This window comes from Equus caballus, chromosome 15 (assembly GCF_041296265.1).
Source record: "Equus caballus isolate H_3958 breed thoroughbred chromosome 15, TB-T2T, whole genome shotgun sequence".
NCBI classification, from domain to species: domain Eukaryota; kingdom Metazoa; phylum Chordata; class Mammalia; order Perissodactyla; family Equidae; genus Equus; species Equus caballus.
This window is the reverse complement of record NC_091698.1, coordinates 13,266,791-13,290,586: the sequence shown is the minus strand read 5'-3', so window position 1 is coordinate 13,290,586 and position 23,796 is coordinate 13,266,791. Positions and strand designations below refer to the sequence as shown.

The 23,796-nt window shown below is 48.0% G+C and overlaps 1 protein-coding gene and 1 long non-coding RNA gene across 50 annotated transcripts in view; one reads left to right on the top strand and one right to left on the bottom strand.

The window, feature by feature from the left end:
- LOC138917619 (ral guanine nucleotide dissociation stimulator-like) overlaps positions 1-23,796 on the bottom strand; it is a 93,391-nt gene that overhangs the window by 20,436 nt on the left and 49,159 nt on the right. For 39 of the 49 annotated variants that reach the window (XM_070234863.1, XM_070234858.1, XM_070234857.1 and 36 more), the window contains 2 exons: positions 14,243-14,398; positions 12,870-12,995 (listed from right to left, as the gene is read on the bottom strand). The gene's annotated coding sequence lies outside the window, so the exon portion shown is untranslated. Of the gene's footprint in view, positions 1-8,354; positions 8,405-12,869; positions 12,996-14,242; positions 14,399-23,796 lie in introns of all 49 variants that reach the window. The other 10 variants (XR_011425839.1, XR_011425840.1, XR_011425841.1 and 7 more) reach the window with 1 other exon arrangement.
- LOC138917621 (uncharacterized) lies at positions 15,610-21,945 on the top strand. Its single transcript, XR_011425851.1, has 4 exons — positions 15,610-15,867; positions 16,614-16,659; positions 17,255-17,315; positions 17,594-21,945. It is a non-coding gene; the product is annotated as an uncharacterized lncRNA (long non-coding RNA).

Sequence of the window (23,796 nt, the reverse complement as noted above, 5' to 3'; positions counted from 1 at the left end):
TTTGACATAGGGCATGAGAACTCCCTCTATTAGCCTTCCAACACTATTTCAACTACGTTTCCGTTTATTAACTTTCACAGTCCCCATTTTGATTGCGATCTTTCTCTGAAAGCACTGTTGATCTGCAGTCAGATTTTTCCACTTTCAGTAGCCTCTCGTCCCTCGATGCCAGGAAGGAGCTTCTCTGGGAGTCATGTCCCAGGTTGGAGGAAAAACACACAGATTGGAAACCTATCGCAGCCACATTTGAGGAACACGGAGTGAGAGGAGGGAGAACTCTCTGGCACTTTTTACCTGAAGTTTGCATGTTATCAAGATCAGAGGCATTGGAGATGATCTGAAGTGTCATGTCATCCTCAAAGGTTTGGCAGACAAACTTCCAACAGACCTGGTCCAGACACCTTGGAAACCTTCGCATCAGATACTGTCTGCTTCCATTTGGAGAAATCTTTATTTTTAAGTCACCAAATGATGTGCAGTTCCCCCCAGAGTTTGTGCTTTCTTCAGGTGTGTCGCATGAATCCAAGTCTTGAGTTTTGTGGCAAAAAGCTTGGCTAGCAGCGCCCGACTGAGGAAAATACTATCATCTTGGTTGAGTTTTGTTAGTTTGAAAACATTGGTAAGTTGTTCCTTGTTTTCAAGTTGTTAAATTTATGAGAATGGAACTGTTTATATTATTTTCAATGGCTGAAGAACCTGCAGTGATCTATCCCTCTAGTGTGTCTCAGGCCTTTCAGGGTGAAGAGGCTTCCCCAAAGCTTCTTGAGGCAGAACCCTGTTTGCTGTTGGCCCCTAACAGCTTGAGTGCATCTGGGTTGGGGAGGAGACAGAGACTTCCAAGAACAAGTTGTTTCTTCTTGAAGGAATGCTGAAGATGCCCAAAGTATGGTACTTTGACATACAAATTATTTGGAGCCAAAAGCAATCGAGAGCCAGCAGATGCAGGAAAAAATCTTGATCTCCACCTTGACTGCTTTAAATGAAGGATAGACTTCCTCTTTGGAAAGGAAATTTATGTTTCTAAAGGAAATTTCCATTAGGAAAAGCATCTGCACCAGAAAGAGAATGACTCTTAGAGAATTTTTTTTTGAGGAAGATTAGCCCTGAGCTAACATTCCCCACCAACCCTCCTCTTTTTGCTTAAAAAGATTGGCCCTGAGCTAACATCCATGCTCATCCTCCTCTACTTTATACGTGGGATGCCTGCCACAGCATGGCTTGATAAGTGTTGTGTAGATCCGCACCTGGGATCTGAACTGGTGAACCCCAGGCCATCAAAGCAGAATGTGTGAATTTAACCCGTGTGCCACCAGGCCAGCCCCTAGAGAATTTTTTTTTTTTTTGAGGAAGATTAGCCCTGAGCTAACTGCTGCCAATCCTCCTCTTTTTGCTGAGGAAGACTGCCCCTGAGCTAGCATCCATGCCCATCTTCCTCTGCTTTATGTGTGGGACACCTGCCACAGCCTGGCGTGCCAAGTAGTGCCATGTCTGCACCTGGGATCAGAACCGGCAAACCTCAGGCCACCAAAGTGGAACGTGCGCACTTAACCAGTGAACCATCAGGCCAACCCCTAGAGAATTTTTTTAACTGAGAGATTTATCTGCATAACAAGGCAAGCTTTATTTATTATACATTTTCTCCCCTCATCTTCCCATAATTTTTCTTCAGCCACTTCCTGCTGCTGCTCACCCAGATGGCTTCCTGCTTCCAAGCTCCCCCATGTGCACCCAGTGTGGACTGGACTTGCAACTGGCAGCTGGTGTGGAGCTGCCTGCTCGAGGGCTGCAGAGCACCATCCTAAGTCTCATCCCCAGCATGACCTACCTGGCCAGCAATACTCAGGATCTGCCACCACTGCACAGGATTGGGGCAGCTGCACTGATGGTTCAGATTGTGGGCAGTACCCAGCCCAATTCCCACTCACTTTTGTTGACCACACGCCTGTGCTGTTTGCAGATGGTACAGATTTAAAAGAGAAGTCATATCCTGCTGTTAAAGTGGAACTGTTGGACTGACTTGAGGGATTTTTCAACACCTGTAAAACTAAAGAGAAGCTGGGAGAATTATCAGATGAGCTCTACAAAAATGAACTACTATCGATTGAAATGTTGAATATACATGTCCCTGCAGCTGCTAAATTGAGACGTCTTTTAGACAGTTCTCCTAGGGAAGATTTACTAGACATTCTGACATCACTTATCCAAACAAGCAACAAAAACGCTCCAAATTTTAGATACTGTGACTCTGGAGGAAACTGTCCAAGATGATGATACCACTCCTGGTGAAACAAATGCAAGAATTGAAATTGCTTTAAAAAAACAGAAAACTTGGGGCCGGCCTGGTGGCACAGTGGTTAGGTTTGCATGTTCTCCTTCAGTGGCCCAAGGTTCGCCAGTTCAGATCCTGGGTGCAGACCTATGCACCACTCATCAAGCCATGCTGTGGCAGGAGTCCCACATATAATGTAGAGGAAGGTGGGCATGGATGTTAGCACAGGGCCAGTCTTCCTCAGCAAAAAGAGGAGGATTGGCGGTAGATGTTAGTCAGGGCTAATCTTCCTCAAAAAAAAAAAAATTATAACAATAAAACAGAAAAAGCGAGAAAGATGATAATAAATGCATTATATGAATATGCCTCAATAGGATTTCACACATCCTAGTTACTTTATTTTCTGGCACATTGTTACGGGATATCATGCAGGTGATTTCGATATATCCTGTGTGTTTTCCATGCGTGTCCGACACCTGATTCTGGCGTGTCCGGCAGGTAGTTTCAGTGAATCAGGCACCTGGTTCCGGCGTATCCAACAGGTGGTCCCGGCATGTCTGGTAGGCAATTCCAGCACATGTGACATGTGGTTCCGGCGTATCCGGCAGGGGATTTCGACGTGTCCGGCAGGTGGTTCCAGCATGTCCAGCACCTGGTTCTGGCATGTTTTGCAGGTGGTTCCGTCATGTCGGCACCTGGTTTTGGCATGTGCGACACCTGTGTCTGGTGTATCTGGCAGGTGGTACTCACAAGACTGGCAGGTGGTTCAGATGTGTCTGGCACCTGGTTTTGGCATGTGCGACACCTGCGTCTGGTGTATCCGGCAAGTGGTTCTCACAAGACTGACAGGTGGTTCAGCTGTGTCAAGCAGGTGGTTCTGGCATTTCAGGCACCTGGTTCTGGCCTCTGCTGTACCTGTTTCTGGTGTATCCATCACATGGTTCCAGCGTGGCTGGCACATGGTTCTGGCATATTCGGCAGGTGGCTTCAGCGTACTGGGTGCCTGGTTCCGGCGTATCTGACAGGGGGTTCCATGGTTTCTGGCAGGTGGCTCCTGCGTGTCTGGCATGTGGTTCCGGTACGCTCTGAATGTGGTTCCAGCGTGTCCGTCAGGTGGCTACCATGTGTCCAGGACCTGATTCCATCGTGTGCGGTTGGTACTTTCAGAGTGTCCAGGTGTTGGTTCCAGCATGTCTGGCCGTTGGTTCCCGCATGTCCAGGGGTGATTCCGGTGTGTCCAGCAGGTTGTTCCGGCCTTTTCCAGAAATTGCTTCTGGTGTACCCAGGACCTGGTTCTGGTGTATCCGGCAGGTGATTTTGGCGTGTCCAGCAGGTTGTTCCAATGTGTTACACTGGTGGTTCCGGCCTCCGTGGCAGGTGTTTGTGGCATGTCTGGCACCTGATTCTGGCGTATACGGCAGGTGGTTTCAGAGTATCTGGTACCTGGGTGCGGCACATCCAACAGGTGGTTCCGAAGTGTCTGGCAGGTGGTTCCGAAGTGTCTAGCATGTGGTTCTAGTACGTTCGGAAGATGGCTCAGGCGTGACCGTTGGGTGCTTCAGGCATGTGCGGGAGTTGGTTCTGGCGTGTCAGAGTCATGGTCCCAGCATGTCCGTCATTTGGTTCCAGGTGGTTCTGGCTTGTCTGGTGGGTGCTTCCAGTGTGTCTGGTGGGTCGTTCTGGCATGTCTGTGTGGTGGTTCCAGAGTGTGTGGCGGGTGGTTACGGAATGTCTACCAGGTTTTTCCAGCATCCAAGGTGCCTGGTTCCAGCGTATCAGGCAGGTGATTTTGGCGTGTCCAGCAGGTGGTTCAGGTCAGTCCGGGAGATGGTTCCGGCGTGTCCAACATGTGGTTCTGGCATATCTGAGAGGTGGCTCCGGTGTGTCCGGCAGGTGGTCCCGTTCTGTCTGGCACATGGTTACGGGGTATCATGCAGGTGATTTCAACGTGCCCTGTCGGTTGTCGAGGCCTGTCTGACACCTGGTTCTTGTGTGCCCGGCAGGTAGTTTCAGTGAATCAGGCACCTGGTTCTGGCATATCCAACAGGTGGTCCCAGCATGTCTGGTACATGATCCCCGCCTGTGCAGCACATGGTTCCGGCGTATCCGGCAGGTGATTTCGACGTGAGCGGCAGGTGGTTCCAGCATGTCAGGCACCTGGTTCTGGCATGTCTTGCAGGTGACTCACTCGTGTCTGGGACTTGGTTCTGGCATTTCTTTAAGGTGGTTCATTCATGTCCAGCACCTGGTTTTGGCGTGTGCAACACCTGTTTCTGGAGTTCTTGGCAGGTGGTTCTCACAAGACTGGCAGGTGCTTCAGGCGTGTCCAGCAGGTGGTTCTGGCATGTCGGGCACCTGATTCTGGCGTGCCCAGCATGTGGTTCCAGACTGTCTGTCAAGTGGTTCAAGCTGGTCTAGCAGGTGTTTCAGGTGTGTCCAGCAGCTGTTTCAGGTGTGTCCGGCACCTGGTTCTGGCCTGTGCTGGACCTGTTTCTGGTGTATCCGTCACATGGTTCCAGCGTGTCTGGCACATGGTTCTGGCATATTCGGTAGGTGGCTTCAGCATACTGGGAGCCTGGTTCCGGTGTATCTGACAGTTGGTTCCATGGTGTCTGGCAGGTGGTTCCTGTGTGTCTGGCATATGGTTCTGGTACATTCGAAAGGTGGTTCCGGCATGTCCAGCAGGTTGCAACAGTGTGTCTGGGACCTGATTCCATCCTGTCCGGTTGATGCTTTCAGAGTGTCCTGGCTTTGGTTCCGGCCTGTCTTGCAATTAGTTCCCACATGTCCGGTGGGTGATTCTGCCGCGTCTGGCAGATTTTCCAGCCTTTTCCAGAAATTGGTACTGGCGTATCCAGGACCTGGTTCCGGTGTATCTGGCAGGTGATTTTGGCGTATCCAGCCGGTTGTTCTGGCGTGTTAGGATGGTGGTTCCAGCTTGTGTGGCAGGTGTTTGTGGCGTGTCTGGCACCTGGTTCTGGCATATTTGGGAGGTGGTTTCAGTGTATCTGGTACTTGGTTCTGGGATATCCAACAGGTGGTTCCGAAGTGTGTGGCATGTGGTTCTGGTAGGTTCAGAAGACGGTTCCAGCCTGTCCGTTAGGTGCTTCCAGCATGTCTGGAAGTTGGTTCTGGTGTGTCAGACTCATGTTTCCAGTGTGTCCAGTGGGTGGTTCCAGGTGGATCTGGTGTGTCCGGTGAGTCTGCTGGGTCGTTATGGGATGTCTGTGTGGTGGTTCCAGAGTGTTCGGCGGGTGCTTTCGGCATGCCTGTTGGGTTTTTCCAGCCTCTAAGGTGCCTGGTTCAAGCATATCGAGCAGGTGAGTTCTTTCTCAGCTTCCTAAAGAGCTGGAAGCAAGACAGTTTGTGGCTTGTCTCCGCTTGAGGGACGGAGGCAGTGCTTTGTGCCATCCACCTCTCGAGCAATATAGGGCATGGTTGAGAGCAAATGGGCCTTTCTGACATAGGGGTTTTCTGGCACTCTCTCCATGAATGCACAAGGACAGTTGGTTAAAAGCCTCTTGTCTCTATCCTCCTAAGCTTGTGGAATCACAATCATTTGGGCCTTGGCCCCATTGCTTAAGGGGAAGATGTAGCCATCACCCCTGAGCCGGCTTGGCAAGAGGGAAATGTGGCAGAAGCAGAAGTTCTAAAGCAGCGAGTTAAGGGCTGGGAGGAAATGGCGTTCAGCTGCCTGTGTATGAGAGGTTCCCAATATGCTGTAAGAGCACTGTGGAAAGCGACTTCTTTCTCAGCTTCCTAAAGAGCTGGAAGCAAGATGGTTTGTGTCTTGTCTCCCCTTGAGGGATGGAGGCAGTGCTTTGTGCCTTCCACCTCTAGAGCAATGTAGGGCACGGCTGAGAGCAAAGGGGCCTTTCCTCCATAGGTGCTTTCTGACACTCTCTCCTCCAGTGCACAAAAGCGGTTGGTTAAAAGCCTATTGTCTCTCTCCTCCTAAGCATGTGGATGCACAATCATTCGGGCCTCAGCCTCCTTGCTTAAGGAGAAGATGTAGGCATTTTGTCTGAGCCGGGCTGGCAAGATGGAAATGCCCCAAAAGCAGAAGTTCTAAAGCAATGAGTTAAGGGCTCCAAATAAACAGCATTTCAGGTGCCTTTGTATGAGATGTTCAAGGTACACTATAAGAACAGTGTGGCAAGTGAGTTCTTTCTCAGCTTCCCAAAGAGCTGGAAGCAAGATGGATTATTGCTCATCTCCCCTTGAGGGTTGGAGGCAGTGTTTTGTGCCTTGCAATTTTAGGGCAATGTAGGACTCTGCTGAGCAAACTTGGCCTTTCTTCCATAGCTGCTTTGTGAACACTCTCTCCACCCATGCACAAGGGCGGCATGAGAGGTTGCCAGTATGCTGTAAGAGCACTGTGGGAAGCAAGTTTTTCTTAACTTCCAAAGAGTGGTTGGTTAAAATCCTATTGTCTCTCTCCTCCTAAGCATGTGGAAGGACAATCATTCGTGCCTCGGCCGAATGATTCGGGCGGGACTTGTGTGACCCACCTGCCTTAAATGCTGGAACCAACTGTTGGACACTTCAGAAGCATCATCTGGAAACGGTGGAACCACCCACCACAGATGTGAGAATCAGGTCCAAAACGTGCCAGAAGCACCTGCAGGACACACCAGAACCATCTGACTCAAACACCAAAATCACCTGCCGGATACACAAGAACCACTTGATGGACACTCCAGAATCACACGACGGGCATGAAAGAACCATCTCTCAGAGTGCCAGAACCATGTGCTGGAAATGCCGGAACCACATCACTGACAGACATGAACCACCTGCTGGACATGCCTGAACCACCTGCTTCACTCGCCGGAACCACCTTCTGGACAAGCCAAAATCACCTGCCGGATACCCTGGAACCAGGCTCCTTAGAAGCCGGAAAAAGCCAACAGACATGCCAGAAGCACCTGCCGCACACTCTGGAACCACCATACAGACATGCCTGAATGACCCGCCATACACACCAGAAGCACCCACCAGACACGCCAGAACCACCTGGAACCACCCGCCGGACACACTGGAACCATGACACTGACACGCCAGAACCACCTTGCAGACATGCCAGAAGCACCCAAAGGACATGCTGGAACCATCTTCCGAACGTACCAGAACCACATGCCAGACACACAGGAACCACCTGTCACACACTTCGCAACCACCTGTTGGATATGCCGAGACCATGTGCCAGATACACTGAAACCACCTCCCGAATACGCCAGAACCAGGTGCTGGCCATGCCACAAACACCTGCCAGACAAGCCGGAACCACCAGCCTAACACGCCAGCACAACCTGCCGGACATGCCAAAATCACCTGCTGGATAAACCGGAACCAGGTCCTAGATACGCCAGAACCAATTTCCAGAAAAGGCCAGAGCAACCTGCCAGACAGCCTGGAATCCCCCGCCAGGCATGCGGGAACCAACTGTCAAACACGCCGGAACCAACACCTGGACACACTGAACGCACCAACCACACACGAAGGAATCAGGTTCCGGACACACGGTAGCCACCAGTCGGACACGCCGGAACCACCTTCAGAACATACTGGAACCATATGCCAGACACACAGGAACTACCTGCCAGACACCATGGAACCAATGGTCAGATACGATGGAACCAGGTGCCCAGTACGCTGAAGCCACCTGCTGAACACGCCCAAACGCTGTGCTGGACATGCCAGATCCATATGATGGATACACCAGAAACAGGTCCAGCACAGGCCAGAACCAGGTTCCAGAAACAGCTGAAACAGCGGCTGGATACACCTGAACCACCTGTTAGACCAGCCTGAACCACTAGATGGAGAATCCTGAACCACATGCCAGGCACACTGTAACCAGGTGCCCGACACACCAGAACCACCTTCTGGACACGTCTGAACCACCTACAAGTCTTGTGAGAACCACCTGCCGGATACACCAGATACAGGTGTCGCACACACCGAAACCAGGTGATGGACATGACTGACCACCTGCAAGACATGCCAGAACCAGACATGCCAGATGGGGAAGAGGTGATTTTGGGGGAGAGGAGCTTTGTAGATTTCTCACTTGGGCACTTACCTGTTTTGTTCTCCATCCAGGTTTTTTCTGGGAGCAAGTTCTTGAGAAACCTATAATGAAAAGTATGAGCTATCTACATAGGGAGAACTCAGACTTCGTTCAGCAATTCCCTGGGCGTCTGGAGACTCGATAGAATACTTTTTTCTTTTTCCGTTGCCAACACCCATGCCCATTCAGGCCTATGTGAGTTTTTACAATGCTCCTCCAACTGGTCTCCAAACCTCCAGCGTGCCTCATTTCTCTTCATCGTAGAGGACAATAGCAGATCAATGTTTCTGAGGCATGGCTCCACCAGTGCCCTCTCTGATGCGGAAACCTTCCTCTCACTGCCTACCTGATAGACTCCAACTCTCTGCCTTAGCACTCAAGGGCCCCTCCGCCTTTCATGTATCCCACAGTCCTGCCAAACCGAACAGTACCCACTACCCAAAAACACACATTGCATTCTTCTCTTTCACCTCTGCCTGATCAGATGATGGACTTGAAACAAAGCCATCATTTGCTAGTTACGTGACTTTTGCACAGGTCATTTCACCTCCCTGACCCTCAGTTTCTCCATATATAAGTGATGAATAGTAAGATTCACCTCATATTGTTCTTATAAAGAATTAAAATTGACTTAGAGAGCATATGCAAAAACAGCTGGCTCCCTGCCTGACATGCTGCAGTCACCAATAATTATTCGGATCTAAATATTGGCTCATGCCATGCCCTGCTTCTTTTCCTATTAAAACCTTATCCTTCAAAAATCGGTGTGTACCCTTTCTTGAAAACCAGCCCAAGGTGTAAACTGAAGTTCATTTTCCTAAGCTGCTCAGTAACATTTATAACGCAAAGTCTAATGCATTAGATCGCTTTTTTTTTTTTAAGCAAAAGAAGCTAACTCTGGCTAACTTCAGTTTTCTTATTAAAGAAATTGACTAGAAGGATTTACGGTAACTCACATAACTGAAGGGAATTTTTGAAAAAATCAACAAACAAAAAGCAAAAATAAGCTTTGGAAGACACAATAGAGCACAGTGTATAGTTATTATTACTGCCGTTCACCAAATATTGTCGGCTCTTCTCTGGCACACAGAAGGGATGTATCTTCTTGGCCCCTTAAAGTCAAATGTGACTTTGTGAGCCTTTGGCAAATGAAACTTGAGCAAAAATGAGGCTGTCTCTTCCAGACAAACCTTTGGCAAACAGTAGGAGTGTGTTTTTCCTGCCTGGCAGTTGTGCAAGAAGTTGGATCGAGCATCTTTTAGCTGCCATCTACTCAATCCTCTAGACTGAGCAAGGATAATACAGAGCCAGCCCCTGATGACATGGAGCATGTTCGAGAAATAAACCTTGGTTATTTTTAGCTGAGACTTAGGAGTTTGTTGTGAATACAGCACAACATGGACTATCTGACTGATGAAAACATATGTAGGGGAGGAAGACATTTCCTCTTCCCAAGTGTGGGTTCGTCTGGCTGGAGAACGAATTAAATTCACATGAGACAGAAAAGCAAGAGAATATTAAACAAAGCTTTATGAGGAACCGTGGCCCGGTGCCTTTCTTCCTGAAGGGCACCAAAGAAGTGGGGTGCACATAGTGGTTATATACCGCCAAATGGGGTGTTTCACATGTGATTGAAATGTCCCTCCCACAATAGTCACAAGATTGCCCTGTCGGCACTTGATGGACACAGCAGGTAGTGGGTCTGCTATCTCAGTGGGCATGGCAGGACTCAAGTCGATTGTCTGGAGCTGGGCGGTCACAGGTGAGCTCAGCAATCAGTTCCTAGCCTAAGGAAAGATGCTTAATCCTTAAGAAATGCCAACGTTGGGAGGGGGAGGAAAGTCAGTTACAGGAGGTTACCAGACTAGCACAATAAAATGCAGATTTAAGTCCTTGTGCCTTTGGTATTAAGAGTTTTTAGAGAGAAGGTCATCTCCTTTCTTCTTCCTGGTACAGAGAGGGAGGCAACTTTTACAGATAGAGATTTACCTTACAAATGTAAATGTGCCCTAACAAAGGGCAAGTTCCATTCCTCCTTCCCTGTCCCAGTTTATCAAAAGCAATCAGCCTCAAATAATCCTGATGCCAAAGAGACATATCTTGGGGTGGCCATTTCCAGGTCCCCACACATACATATTACCAATTTCCTGTGCTGTTGACCAAAATGACTTCAGTGAGCCAATATTAGAATTCCTTTTCACAAAGGTGGATAAGTGACAGATTAGAAGTCTACACTGTCCCAGGAGTGTAGACAGATACCATGCTTATATATAGCAAAAATATTTCCTCATTTTGTCCTTTACCTGTCAATAAAAAAGTATATCTATAGAAATCTGGAGGTAAAGCTCCAGACAAAACCAACATGGTGACAAGGAGGAACATTACATACTTGTAAAAGGAGCGACAGATGAGAAAATAATAATAATGGCTGGGAACTTATAGAACCTTGCATTGAAAGGGATCTCATATGGAACTCAGGAAATATTTATAGCTGAAAGCACTACATGACAAAATCTGGTGGATGGAATTAAACAATACTTAGAAGAAAGATACCTTCAACATACGTATCTAAAAAGAAAAATTAGAAACCAATGAGCTGCTTGTTCAAGAAGCTAGACAAAGAGCAAGACAGTAAAGTCAGGAAGAAAGGAAATGAGAAAGAGAAATGCCAAACCTTTGTTTCTACTTATTTGCTCTTTATTTATTGCTATGGACTGAATTCTCTCTCCCCACCATTCATATATGGAAGCCCTGAGCCCCCCTTGTGACCATGTCCAGACACAAGGTCTTTAGGAAGTAATTATGGTGAAAATGAAGTCATAATGGTGGAACCTAAATCAGATAGGACTGTGGCCTCATCAGAAGTGGAAGAGATCTCTCTTTCTGTTTCTTCACACGCATACACACACCCCGCCATCTGAGGACTCAGTGAGAAGGGGACCTTATGCAAGCTGAGGAGAGAGCCCTCGCCAGAACCTGACCATGCTGGCATCCTGCTCTCAGGCTTCCAGCCCCCAGAATGGTGAGAAAATAAATTTCTGTTGTTTAAGTCACCCACGCTCTGGCATTTTGTTATGGGAACCCAAGCTAAGACGCTTATCTTTCACAGTTTGTTCCTAGGTTCTGGTACCAATTCCAATGTGTGTGGGGTTGTGGGTCGGGGGAGTCCCCCCCAGCAACAAGCAATTCTTGGGACACCAGCTGGGTGTCCTACAATTCAACTCGATTCTGACACTATGTACCCAGACACAGCATCACATCCCACAGGTTAAGGGTTCAGCCCCACAAGACTGCCCCCACTGCAGGTGCCAAGAGCAAGTCTGGGTTGTCGCCTATGCTTCTGAGCAACTGGCTGTCAGTAGGAGGTTCTCAAGACTCTCTACTCCGGTTCGACGAATTTGCTAGGGCGGCTCACAGAACTCAGAGAAACCTCTTACTTACTAGATTACCTGTTTATTAGAAAAGAATATGACTTGGGAATAGCTCGATGGAACAGACGCATAGGGCAAGACATGGGGAAAGGGCACTGAGCTTCCACGCCCTCTCCAGGTAACCACTCTCCCAGAACCTGCACATGGTCACCAACCTGGATGCTCTTGGAAATCTGTCCTTTTGGGTTTTTATGCATAAGCCGTTTATTTATTCTCTTACCCTCAGCTGCTGTTTTTCCTTCCCCATTTATAGCCCAAAGCCAATCAAAGAAGGACATGTGCAGTGTGATGCTGTTCCTGTACATTTTTTAAGTGCATAACAATGTAAGAATTTGTTAACGGAGACATACATATGTATGTCTTGACTATGCATAAAAATGTAATCTTTTGTTAATGGAGCCATGCACATGGATATTCTTGGAATCATAAAGAATGTAATTAATTTTAGGATACTGATACCTATGATGAGGGAGGGAGGAGAACGGGATGGAAATGTGAATTTTAGGTGTGACAGCAACATTTTGCTTCTTAAAAACAGAGATATCGTTGTGGGCTGAATCATGTCCTTGAAAATTCATATGTTGAAGTCCTAACTCCAGGACCTCAAAATAGGGCTGTATTTGGAGAGAGGGCCTCTAAAGAGGTAATTAAGGTAAAGTGAGGTCACATGGGTAGGCTCCAATCCAATGTGACTGATAGTCATGTAAGAAGAGAAGATTAGAACTCAGACACACACAGAGGGAAGACCGTGTGAGGACACAGGGAGAAGCGGCCGGGGAGAGAGGCCTCAGAAGAGACTATACCGGCCAATGCCTTGATCTTGAACTTCAGCCTCCAGAACCGTGAGAAAATAAATTTCTATTGTTTAAGCCACCCTACGTGTGATATTTTGTCATGGCAGCCCCAGCAAATGAATGCAACATCGGAAGCAAATAGGGCAGAATTGAACGTCTGTTCTTTCTGGGTATTGGGGCCGGAGATAGAGGTCATACTATGTACTCTTCTGCATATTTGAAATATTTCCATAATAGTTAAGAAAATAACAAGCAGATCCCGAAAAAGAATAACCAGAGAGTAGAAATTTATGTGTGATTACCTTACAGGCCAAGGTGGGTTTCGTGTTGGGCAGGTGGTTCTCTGCCACAGGGTGTGTCAGTCACCCATGAATTCCCGTCTCTTGGCTCTGCCATTCCTGATGCCTGTATCATTGTCTGCAACCAATCTGCACAAGGAGAAAGAAGGAACACGGAGAAGACACACCTGCTTTCAAAAGTTCCAACCTGGAAATGGCACACACCACTTCCACTCCCATTGCATTGGCTGAAACATAGTCACACGCCACACCTCACTGCAAGTTGCTGGGTGACTGCCTTCCTGGGCACCCAGGACAAGGATGTGGACAAACAGCCAGTAGTCCCACCCACAATGTCATCAGGTTGACCCTGGTCTTCATGCTGCTGCTCAGTCTACAGCGTGTCTGCCAGGTCTATGGTTAGGGTTTAGATATTTTACAAAGGCGCGGGGTTGGGGGTCATGGTTTGGGACTTCAAAGAGGAGGAAGCCAATTCACAAGGAGACAGAAAACCAAATGTTTGCTGGGCCATCTCTAAACAAATGAGAGAGAACTTGTGTAAAATGGGCCCGGCTAGGTACCTTCTTCTCTACCACATCTAGAGTTCCCTACGTTGACAGCTCCTTCCTGGAACAGGCCTTCTGTCTTAAATTCTTTTAGGCAGTTAGGGGCAAGGCCAAAGTTTCTTTTATATATAAATTTTATGTGTATATATGTAATTTATAGAACTAAATAAATGAATTTAAATATAGATACAATGGATTATATATTCTATTATATATCAATATTAATATATATTATATATATATAGATAATCTCCTTGGTTCTCCAGAGAACCCTGACAAATACAGGAGGAGTTAATACTCTTTTATCGATGGCATTTACATTTAATCATTTGAAATTCTTAGTTATGACATTGTTATGGCTTGCAAGGAAGTGTCCTTTTCAGTGTTTCATTTAGAGGCCTCAAGATAGCAATTTTAAAAAGTTTCCCATTTTATTTGTTTGGTTTGATAGGCTTTTTCCAATTGAGTGCACAGATAAGCCAATGTAGGAATTTCAAAGGAGCCCCATTTAGGCCAGTGAAGCTTTAAATCACCCTGAGTAATCTGAGCCCAGTGGGACAAAAATCTACATGTAGAAGGTCTGTATTCTTTAAAGACATAACCAGCAGGAGTCCCAGAGTGGGGCTGTTCTTTGGTGGTCCTCTTAGAAAATGGATTTCTCATTTGTATGAACTTACCAAAGGATCAAAGGCCCAAAAAAGGAGTGAAAGAAACAGAAGTTTCTAACAAAGCTGACAATAGAAGGATGGCCAGAACCACTATCAAAGGATGCCTACATAAAGAGTCTGGACCTCTACCAAAAATGGGAGGTCCAGGCCCAGGAGGACTTACCACCAGGAACCAGAGCCACCAGGAGGAGACGACAGAGCACAAAAGATTCTTTGCAGGCACCTTGCTTGTGTCTGTGAAGTGGCACCAGAATTGAAGGTCAGTAGCTAGGGATCCCACTTCTGTCACCATGTAAAGTCAGCAAATAAGAGGCATAAACTGCAAAAGAACCAAAAAGTTTATTTGGGGTCTCAAGAATTGCAATTCAGGAGATGTAGATTCGAGTAGAAGCTCAAATGTGCTCCTAGGAAGACAAAGGAGGCAGGGGTAGATAAAAGGAAAGGACACAGGCTTACAAAGGTCTACAGTGAACAGATAATGACTGGTTCTGGCATGGGGTGAGCTGACTTGCCAGAACATAGTTGGTCCTAGGCAGACTGCCCCTTCTTGGAATGAGGAAACACTTCAAGATGTGACCTCTGCTGTCAGGTAAAGCTCAAAAGTTCAGTTAACATCTGGTGGTGGATGTGGTGTACAAGCATAAGCCCCACTTCCTTAATGGCCTCCCAGCTCCATTTTAGAAGCCTTGAAAATGGTACTCCATTTTGTCATTGTCATCCACCACAGTCACGCACCACGTAACAATATTAACGATGTTTCGGTCACTAATGGGCCACATATATGACAGTGGTTCCATACGGGTAGCACCACATAGCCTGGGTGTGTAGTAGGCTCTACCACTTAGGTTTGTGTAAGTACACTGTGTGATGTTCACACAACAGTGAAAGTACCTAATGATGCATTTCTCAAAACATGTCCCTTTCATTAAGTGAGGTATGCCCGTACTGATTTTAGTCTTGTGAATGTTGAATAACGAATCATTCATTTCAATTATTGGAGTCAGCCCCACTGGCTGAAGACGGTAAAGGCTGACTGAAGCAAAAAACTAAAATTTGTTATTCAACATTCACAAAAACAAATGAGTAAAGAACTTTAAGTTCTATATCAGGGTTCATGTAAGGCAAAAACATTCTAAAGGAAAGATGGATTTGAGGACATATATGATTCTGAGTGTAAATGTCTGGGTACAAGCAAAAATTCCAGGGAGCATTTCAGACTTTCGAGGCAGTGGAATTGGTGAAACCAAAGTCAAGCTCTCCAAACAGTCAAGGGGGCCCAGGTAATATCTGGAGTACAGGCGGAACAGGCAGAAAATTCCATTAATGTAATTGTATGATATGATGAACGGACAGAGTTGGAAAATAGGATGGCAGGGTAGGGCAGAGGGACCTGGAGGGCCCAGGATGGATGGAGAGATCAGCTGGGCTGGTGGGGGGAAGGGGCCATGGGCACACCCTCTTCATGTCCCCTCCCCCACCCTCTGAAACCCTTTGTGACACTTCAGTGCTCTGTGATGCAGGCCTGGGATTATAGGCAAGTGTGGACACTCTCAGAGCTCAGTTGCCTCAGGCAGCCTTGCGATTCAGAAAATGGAGTTCAGTCAATGGAATGTTCTCTCATTTCTGAATAGCCACACTGAGTTGTTTTTGAGCATCTGCTCGACATTCTTAGATAGTGACCACAACCTCACCATCGTGTGTGGGTTGTGGTTGCTTCTTCTGTTCCTGTGCTTCCTGGTGGGGATTCCATCTTTACCAACCTTCTGGAAAACCAAAATCTACCAAAAGGTAAGGATCCCTGGGCAAGCCACCAACAGGGATTTTTTATTGTTGTTTCCATTTCCAGTCCCACATTTTTAAATGAGTTGGTCCAGAGAGACTCCTAAGATGGCAAGTCTGAATAGAGGATAGAACATCATCCTTCTAGGGGAATAGGCCAGGCAGGACTAGGGGTTCAGCTGGGACTGTTTCCCATTTAAAACTCACAGACCATCTGGGTGTGGTGGAGGATTCCTGGATAAAACCCCATCACTGATTTCACGGCCCTGCATTGGGTTATTTAGAGAGTTTGGGATCTGTGTAGGAGAACACTGTTCCCAACACTGGATCATGAGTCACATTCCCATGTCGGGAGTCATTCGACCAAACCGTCCTTTGTATTGGGCAGATCAGGAGAGCAGGGCTGAGCCTCTGAGCAGACACTGGAGTGTGAGCTCTGTCCCAGGATACAGGGTCCCATCTGAGGAAGCACAGATGTGACTGTGGGCCTCAGAGGCTATGCCCTCCTTGAGCAGAGGACTTCTGACTGAGAATACCAAGTGTGGACTCCAGCCAAAAATCCTCCTTCGAGTTTTTCAAAGAAGGAAAAATTGAAAGTATCTTATCACCTTTAGAAATTCAGAAAGGGAAAGAACACAAAGTGCTAGTAATAAAAATGGAGAGTGACATTAATCTTGGATGAATATCTGAGTTTCCTAGAGAGAGGAGCAAGCCAACTAAGTCCTCGCTCCTCATTCTTTTCTTTTTGTTCTCAGCGTCAGGGCAGAGCCAAGAGGAGAAGAAGAGGTGGAACATCAAGTGGTAAGGTTCCACCTATCCCACCTGAGCTCTCCAAGGGTGACCCTTCCTGTCCTCTCCATGAGGTCCCAGGTCCATGGTCTCTGAGGATGTCAGTCGCTAGATAGAGTCCCTCTCAGAAGATAGAGGCCTCAGAGGAAAGGCTCATGGGAAGGTAGTCAGAACCCGAGACATTTCTCAGATTCCTGCTCTGCCCAGCTCTGGGCATGAAGCAGTGATGGGCCTGGACAATGGGTGTTGCCCAGTGGGTGGCTGTGGGAGAAGTCAAGAGTCAGAACTTCTGTCTCCTGACCTTGTGAAACTACGTTGACTTCCTGGATGATCAGACTCCTCGAGGTAACCATTGACCTATGTTCCTCACATGGTGGTTTTGAACATCCCATGGGATAATGTATGTGACAGTACTTTATAAATGAAGCAACAAACACATGTGAACCTTATTAATATTATCATTGACCGTTTGACCACATCTACTGATTCTTGGGGCTTTCAGAGTTAACAGCCCGTTAATATCCCAAGGGTCTCCCATAAAGGGACTCCTGTGTAACACCTATGCTTCTACCTTTATTACATGTAATTCACTCTTCTGGTTTCCCAGGTTGGAGAAATTACCAGAGGGAAACAGAGGAGAAAAGGAGGCTAATTTCTATTCTGAAAAGGTGACTAGTCTTTTCTTTCCTGATCCCTCTTTAACACGTTCTCTGCAATTCCAGGGATTCAGTACAGCCTGCAGTAGTCATGGGAGGGGTTTGCCATAGGAACGGGTATGTGAATGAAGGCCTTGGGGTGAGGGCTGCTGAGTGTATGGTGAAGTCATAGACGTGGGGCATTGTGAAGGGGCAGCAGGCTTCAGGTGGCCCCTCCCCTGACAGGCCAGCAGGTCCTCCTTTCCTTGTTCTGGTCCTGGCTACAGTTTTCTACTTCCTGTCTCCCGCAGGCCCCTAGGCCGGCCTCTCGATACCACCCGCTTTCGTCAACTATTATGCCCAGACCCCTCCTGTGAGGTCTGTAATAGCACAACTGCTGAGATCAATCGGCTCCTGGAGGACCTGGAAGATGATACCGCCTCTGTGTCCTCTATGGCTTCCACAGCTTCTGGGACTGAGTCATCATTCACTCTGTCCTCTGCCTTCTCAGAAGTCCCTCCAGGAGACCTAACACCATCCCCTCCACCTGACCCTTCCCCACCGCCCCCCTCCGTCCTCTCACCTTACCCAATGACACCCTTAGCTGACTTTCTTTCACCCTCACCACCGGGTCACTCTATGCCACCAGAGCCTTTTCCTCCCTTGGAGTCCAACTTCCCAGCAGACCGTTCCCCACCCCAACCCCTTGCCCTTCCCCCTCTCCTACCACATGACACCCAGGCAACGGGTCCTATTCTCCAACCAGAGGCCACTCTGTCTCTGAATACGATCTTCTCTCTTGACCGCACCCTTTCCCAAGATATTAACCCCTTACCAAATTTGTCCCAGATAATCAATCCCACTGATCCACTGGCTTGTCATCACACACCACCAAGCCTGTCTGTCTCACCACCGACAGACCACCCTTTAACTGTGACTCAATCTAAATCGGTTTCCATCTTATTGAAGTCTGTTCCAGAGAACTCATCTCCAGATAGCCCTGGTGGGTTGTCCACTTACGTCCCAACAATCAGAGGCACTGACCATTCAAGCCTGTCAATTTCAGAATTATCCTGGTGGCAAGCTTGTGCCAAAGACTTGTTCTTAGCACCTTCCACCTTGGCACCATGTGATTTTAATCGAGAGTTTCTTGCCCTCCATTCTTCAGAGTCCTCTCTGGAGAGACACCCTACAGCTAACCTTATAGAGCCTGGTAACCTCTCATTTCTCAGCCCTCGTGTCCTGGCACTCCTGGAGAGACAAGTCCAAAAGAGGAGGGATTTCCTGATGTGGAAGGAAAAGGATAAGGAGAAGGGTTCTTTTCCAAAAAAACTTAGGCCAGGCCACCAACTAAATCCTTCAGGGAAAATGTTAGAGTCAAATGCTGATGAGTGTGACTTAGCATTCTCCCCTCCTTTTTGGAGCAGTGCAGGCAAACCAAAGGAGCTGCACATGCATGAGCAGCCCCCATATCCTAAAATCTTGGAGGACCATTTACAGGAAAAATGTATGCAGCTCTTCTGGGGTCTCCCATCTCTGCATAGCGAGTCCTTGCCCTCTGCTATCCGTGACTCAAGTGACTGCACCACAATCTTCCTTTTTAATACCATCTCAAATGCCTCCATGGGCCAAGAATCCCCAGTACCTCTCCATCGCCCACCTCCATCCTTGCCTGAGATCCAGCCCCAACCCTTGCCTCAAACCCTGCCCCAATCCCAGTCCCTACCTCTCACTCAGGTCAAGTCCCAGGCCCACCTTAAATCCCCACTCCCAATCCTACCATCTGGTCCTCTACCCCAGATAAGGATCTGTGGAGTGTGTCACCATAGACCCCAGGATGAATCAGAGTCTCTCACCTCATCTGAAATTCGACAGCTGGAATGGAAAGTGTTGCAGAAGCAACAGGAAAGTTTGTGGGGTTCCCCCTCTGTAGTCCAAAGATCTCAGGAAGAATTTTGTTCTTCAGCTCCCAACTTTCCTTACCATCAGGCCTCCCAGGCCCATGCCTCCATCTCCGTCCTTCCCGTAGAGTTTCCTCTCAGTGATGAGCTGAGGAAGAAACTGGAACATCACCTTCGAAAGAGGCTCATCCAACACCGGTGGGGCCTACCCCGCAGGATCTGTGAGTGTCTGTCACTGATGATGCCTCCAAGAGATTTCTCAGAGATAGCTAAGTCAGAGAGCAATCGTGGACTCTCACGGATCTCGGTGAGCAAAGATCTAAATGTTGGATTGAGCCAATCCAAAAGCTTCCATGAGAGGGGTTCAGAACTGCTTCAGGTAGAGAAGGAGATGGGGAAGGATCAGGGGCATAGCCCAGAGAACGGCCCAAAAGCTCATCTGTTGAGTGACCCAGAGCGCTCTTCAGATAAGGATCCGGCATATGACTCTGAGAAAGACCTAAATAGTCACGTGGCAAGTCTGTCAGGGAAACATTCAAGGGCCTTGGAGGAAAGTCTAGATCAGAAACAACTTGAAAATGTCCTGAAAGCACATTTGAGCAAGAAGTTTGAGGAAATCAGTGAGGCCCGGCTCCCTGGGACGGTGCGCAGTTCATGGCATGCCAGCAAGCAGACATTGCTGCTTTCTGACAAATCCCGCACCCAAATAACACAGAGGAGTTTGCCACCTTCAGTGGGTGGGGACTCCTCCCTGAATACCTTCCAGGAGCTTTGCTTCATTGATTCCAGTGCACAACAGATGATGGAAACCCATATTAAAAGCTTTCGTATGAGAATGGAGTGGGGCCTTCCCTGCAGGGTCCTTGAATCCATACAGGCGTTTAAATCGGAAGATGCTGCATCCCAGTCCTTGACCTATTTCTACTGTCCCCCCTCAAATAACCCAACTTTGGAAGTGGACTCCAAATCCGAGGGCTTCGAGCCCCATAGAGGAAGCTCTAAATCTGTTCTTCAAGAAAAAGCGGAAACAACAAATTCAGCCCTGGTCCTGGATCGTCTTTGCCCTGCTACTTCACCTATGGGCAGGCAAGGACAAGGGGTGCCGAGACAATCACCCTCTGGTATCAACCAAGAGATTGCAGAGGTTGTTCAGAGGAGTCAGGGTGCCAGGCAGACTCATCTGCCTGTCACATGTGGCATCACAGGCAAAGCGAGTCAGAAATTTACTCAGCTAGGCAACAGATGCCCCCCAGAGCTGCCTGCAAGGCAAGCTGGTGCCAAACATGAGACAAAGGATGAGAGAGTGAGTCCCAGTGATAGAAGAGAAGGGCGACAGGACAAAAAGATGAAGTCGGAACCCTTTTCCGTGCACAGCACGGCCAGGGACATATTCAGGGCCAAGGAGCTCAACGCTCTGCAGTCAAAAACTGCTAATGTGTTGACAACCAGCAAGCCAGGAAGCTCCCAAAGGATACGTGAGAATCACAGTAAAATAGAAATTACTGGGACCAATGAAAGCCCTGCACCAAAAAGACAAGTTCCCCAAGACCCGAAGTCATCGGATCTTAAGGAACATCTGTTTAGGGAATTAAAGGCGAAACTAGAGATGAGGAATCAGAGCCAGGTCCAAGGCCAACACACTGACAGGTCCCCTGCCTCAGAGAGTTTGACTTACAAGGCCTCACTGACTCATGCCCACGGTGTCTCCAGTGGGGACATGGGAGCTTCCCAGGTGCTGCATGTCCATCTGGAGGACACTGGGATCAGCAGGAAGCAGCGGCAGGAGCCTTGGGTCCCCAAGAAAGACCGAAAGAGGTACGAGGATAAGAAATTCCCACCAGCTACAATGAGAGTGAGCCCTCCGGGCACTAACAAAGAAGAGCTTGGTGGAGGGGATGCAGGGTTGGGGACATCCCAACCTACAAGAAAGAGTTTCCCTACTCAGATCACAGCATCAGAGGAGACGCGTGGGAGCAAGTCTTCCCAGACCTCATCACAGAAGGCACAGCCTCCTCCTGAAAGTCTGTTCAGAAAAAAGATGAACCACATTTTTCAATGGCTTCGTCCTGGGACAAAAGGCAAAAACCAAGAACATCCCCAGGAAAAGGGCAGCCCCATATCATCTGCACAGAGCAGAGGCCTGGTTAAAGGGAGAGCTGCCGTTACTGGGACCACCACGGCTCAGAAGACCAGGACGGTTCCTGGGAAGTTCCCAGTGGAGAAACTGGGGCAGCGGTGTGCAGCAGAGGTCACCCGCCCTCAAGAGCCCCTTCCTTCCCTGAGGAAGTTTGTGAAAACTGACCAGAAGGCAGAAGAGCAGGCCCAGGCAGAGCCCGTCCAGGGGCATCCTTCCAACTACAGGGCTCCCTCCTGTAAAGTGCCAAGCACCAAGTCCTGCCACCAAGAAGTTGTCTTTGCTGGCCAGAATTATCCTACATGTTCTAGACGGATCAGAGACCAGAACAGACACCCTCAGAAAGTCATGGCGTTTAAAGATCAGCTATTGGATCAGAAGCGTCCCTTATCTGTGCCCCGCAGGGAGCATGTGCCCCATCCAAGCTCCACCTGCAGGCGTCAAGCCGGCCCAGGGGCCTCCAGCTGTTCTCACCACTGCTAAAGGCACTATGTTTAGGGATCCGTCTCTATGCCAACAGAAAACGCTTTTCCAGCGTTTCGAGAGCGGAAAATTTCCCACCGCAAAATAATTCCTTCTTGTGGAGAATATTAATTCTCCCCAATAAATGATTCTCTAATAATAGTGATGTCTTTTCTGTGTCCTGTGTTGGGGGCATGGGTTTCAGGTAACTCAGGGCTTGTGCTTAGGGAAAAGGAGGAGTGAGTTCAGCTCTTACTGATTGCTTCCTCTGGCTTCTAAAAGGTCACCAGTGCTCTGGAGCTCTTGTTGACAAAGAGATATCACGTGCCCCCAAAAGCCCATTTCCTCCCTGATGAAGTTTGAGGAGGTCGGCTCTGCCTCCTGCCTCTTCGCTTAGCCTTAACGAAAGTGTAGAGCAGCCCACACCTTCCGCTCACTGAATGTTTTACATCCTTCAGAGAGTAGGGAAGACAGGTGTTCTCTATCCGAAGAGGGTCAAGAATAGGTATGCAATTCATAAAACAACAATGAAGAAAAAACAGTGGCTTCATCATGATTTAGAGGTCAGTGACCAGAGGACCCCACAGGTGGGTGAACCCTGAATGGGATTTGGGGGGTGGGGGAGGGTATTGCTGCAGTGGATCCTGGGCTGGTGGGGGAGGGGCTAGGAACAGCACAGACGCGCCTTAAGAATCTGTACTGCGAGTCATATTAATGTGTTAGGGAAGAATACTTTAAACTTTACATTGAGGTTTCCCTACTGGAAAGGCACCTGGGGGAAGTGGTTCCCCTCTGTAGGTATTTCTTCAGACTGCCAAATGATATTTTGTTGCAGAGCAAAAGCATCACTCAGCTGCCAGTAGTAACAATGTTGACCAGGTAGCCACCTACCTCCCAGGATAAAATAAAGCTGAGAGTGAGGAAAAGATGACTTGGAGTAAGCGAGGAGGGAAGAAAAAATGAAGAGGGGAAAGAAGGACCTTGCTGGTAGAACAAAGCTTTATGCCTTATCATCCATATGGTGACCCTGTCCTGTTTCCACCCGCCCCCTCCTCAATCTGATCCAGGCATCACCACCTTGAGGCTGATCCAGGCACTGCACAGCACACTGATGCCTTATTCCAAAAAGGCACTGGGCTGTTCTTTGAATATTAAACAATATCTGCAGGGAGGTCATCAGGCATGGCATCCCCCTCTTTGGGGAAGGTGATCTTGCTGCCTTCCTTCCATCTATGCTTAATACAATATACAAGATCTTGCCCTTAGTGTGTACAGTTCACCTATCAGGATGGAAGTGCCGCCTCTGATATTCACGGCCTTGGTGGAGCCATGGCTGGTCTCCCCCAGAACACCTGCAGCTCATGAACCAGAGGTGAGTCCCAGACTATGCACCAGGTTACAGATATATGGGGGTCTCACCATGGACTGCACATATACCCACCCTTACAATAGGGGTTTGGAGGAAAGGCAACTGCACTTAGACAGACTGGGACTCAAAAATTGGCTGAGTGTCAACTGGGGCAAAATTCAAAAAGCATTATGATGGTGAGCGTTAAATACATTAAGTTGTAGACGTCTAAGTAAAATAAAGAGGGCTACAAGGGTGGAAAAATAAAATACCAATTTTGTTTTCTAAAAACAACATGATTTTAAAAATGGAAGGGAGGAGAAAAAGGGAAAAATAGAATAAAATGATCTATAAGTAATAAGAGGGGGTCAAGATATAGGTGACAAACGAAATAAGACTCTGAGTAAGGGAAAGGAATCTGAGGACATTAGAAAAGATACAAGTATAATGGTAACTATTGTAACAAAACTAAACACGCACGCGCGCGCGCACACACACACACACACACACACACTACACAAATGGGGTGAGTATCCCAGAGGGCACTGGAGGTAGTTTTGCCAGAAAGGCTTGTGAATGCTAGGTGTTAAAACAAAAACCAAAAACAAAACCGGTGTCCACTACAGCCTCTCTCACTCCACACTTGTATCTTCTTGTCCAGAGTTATGC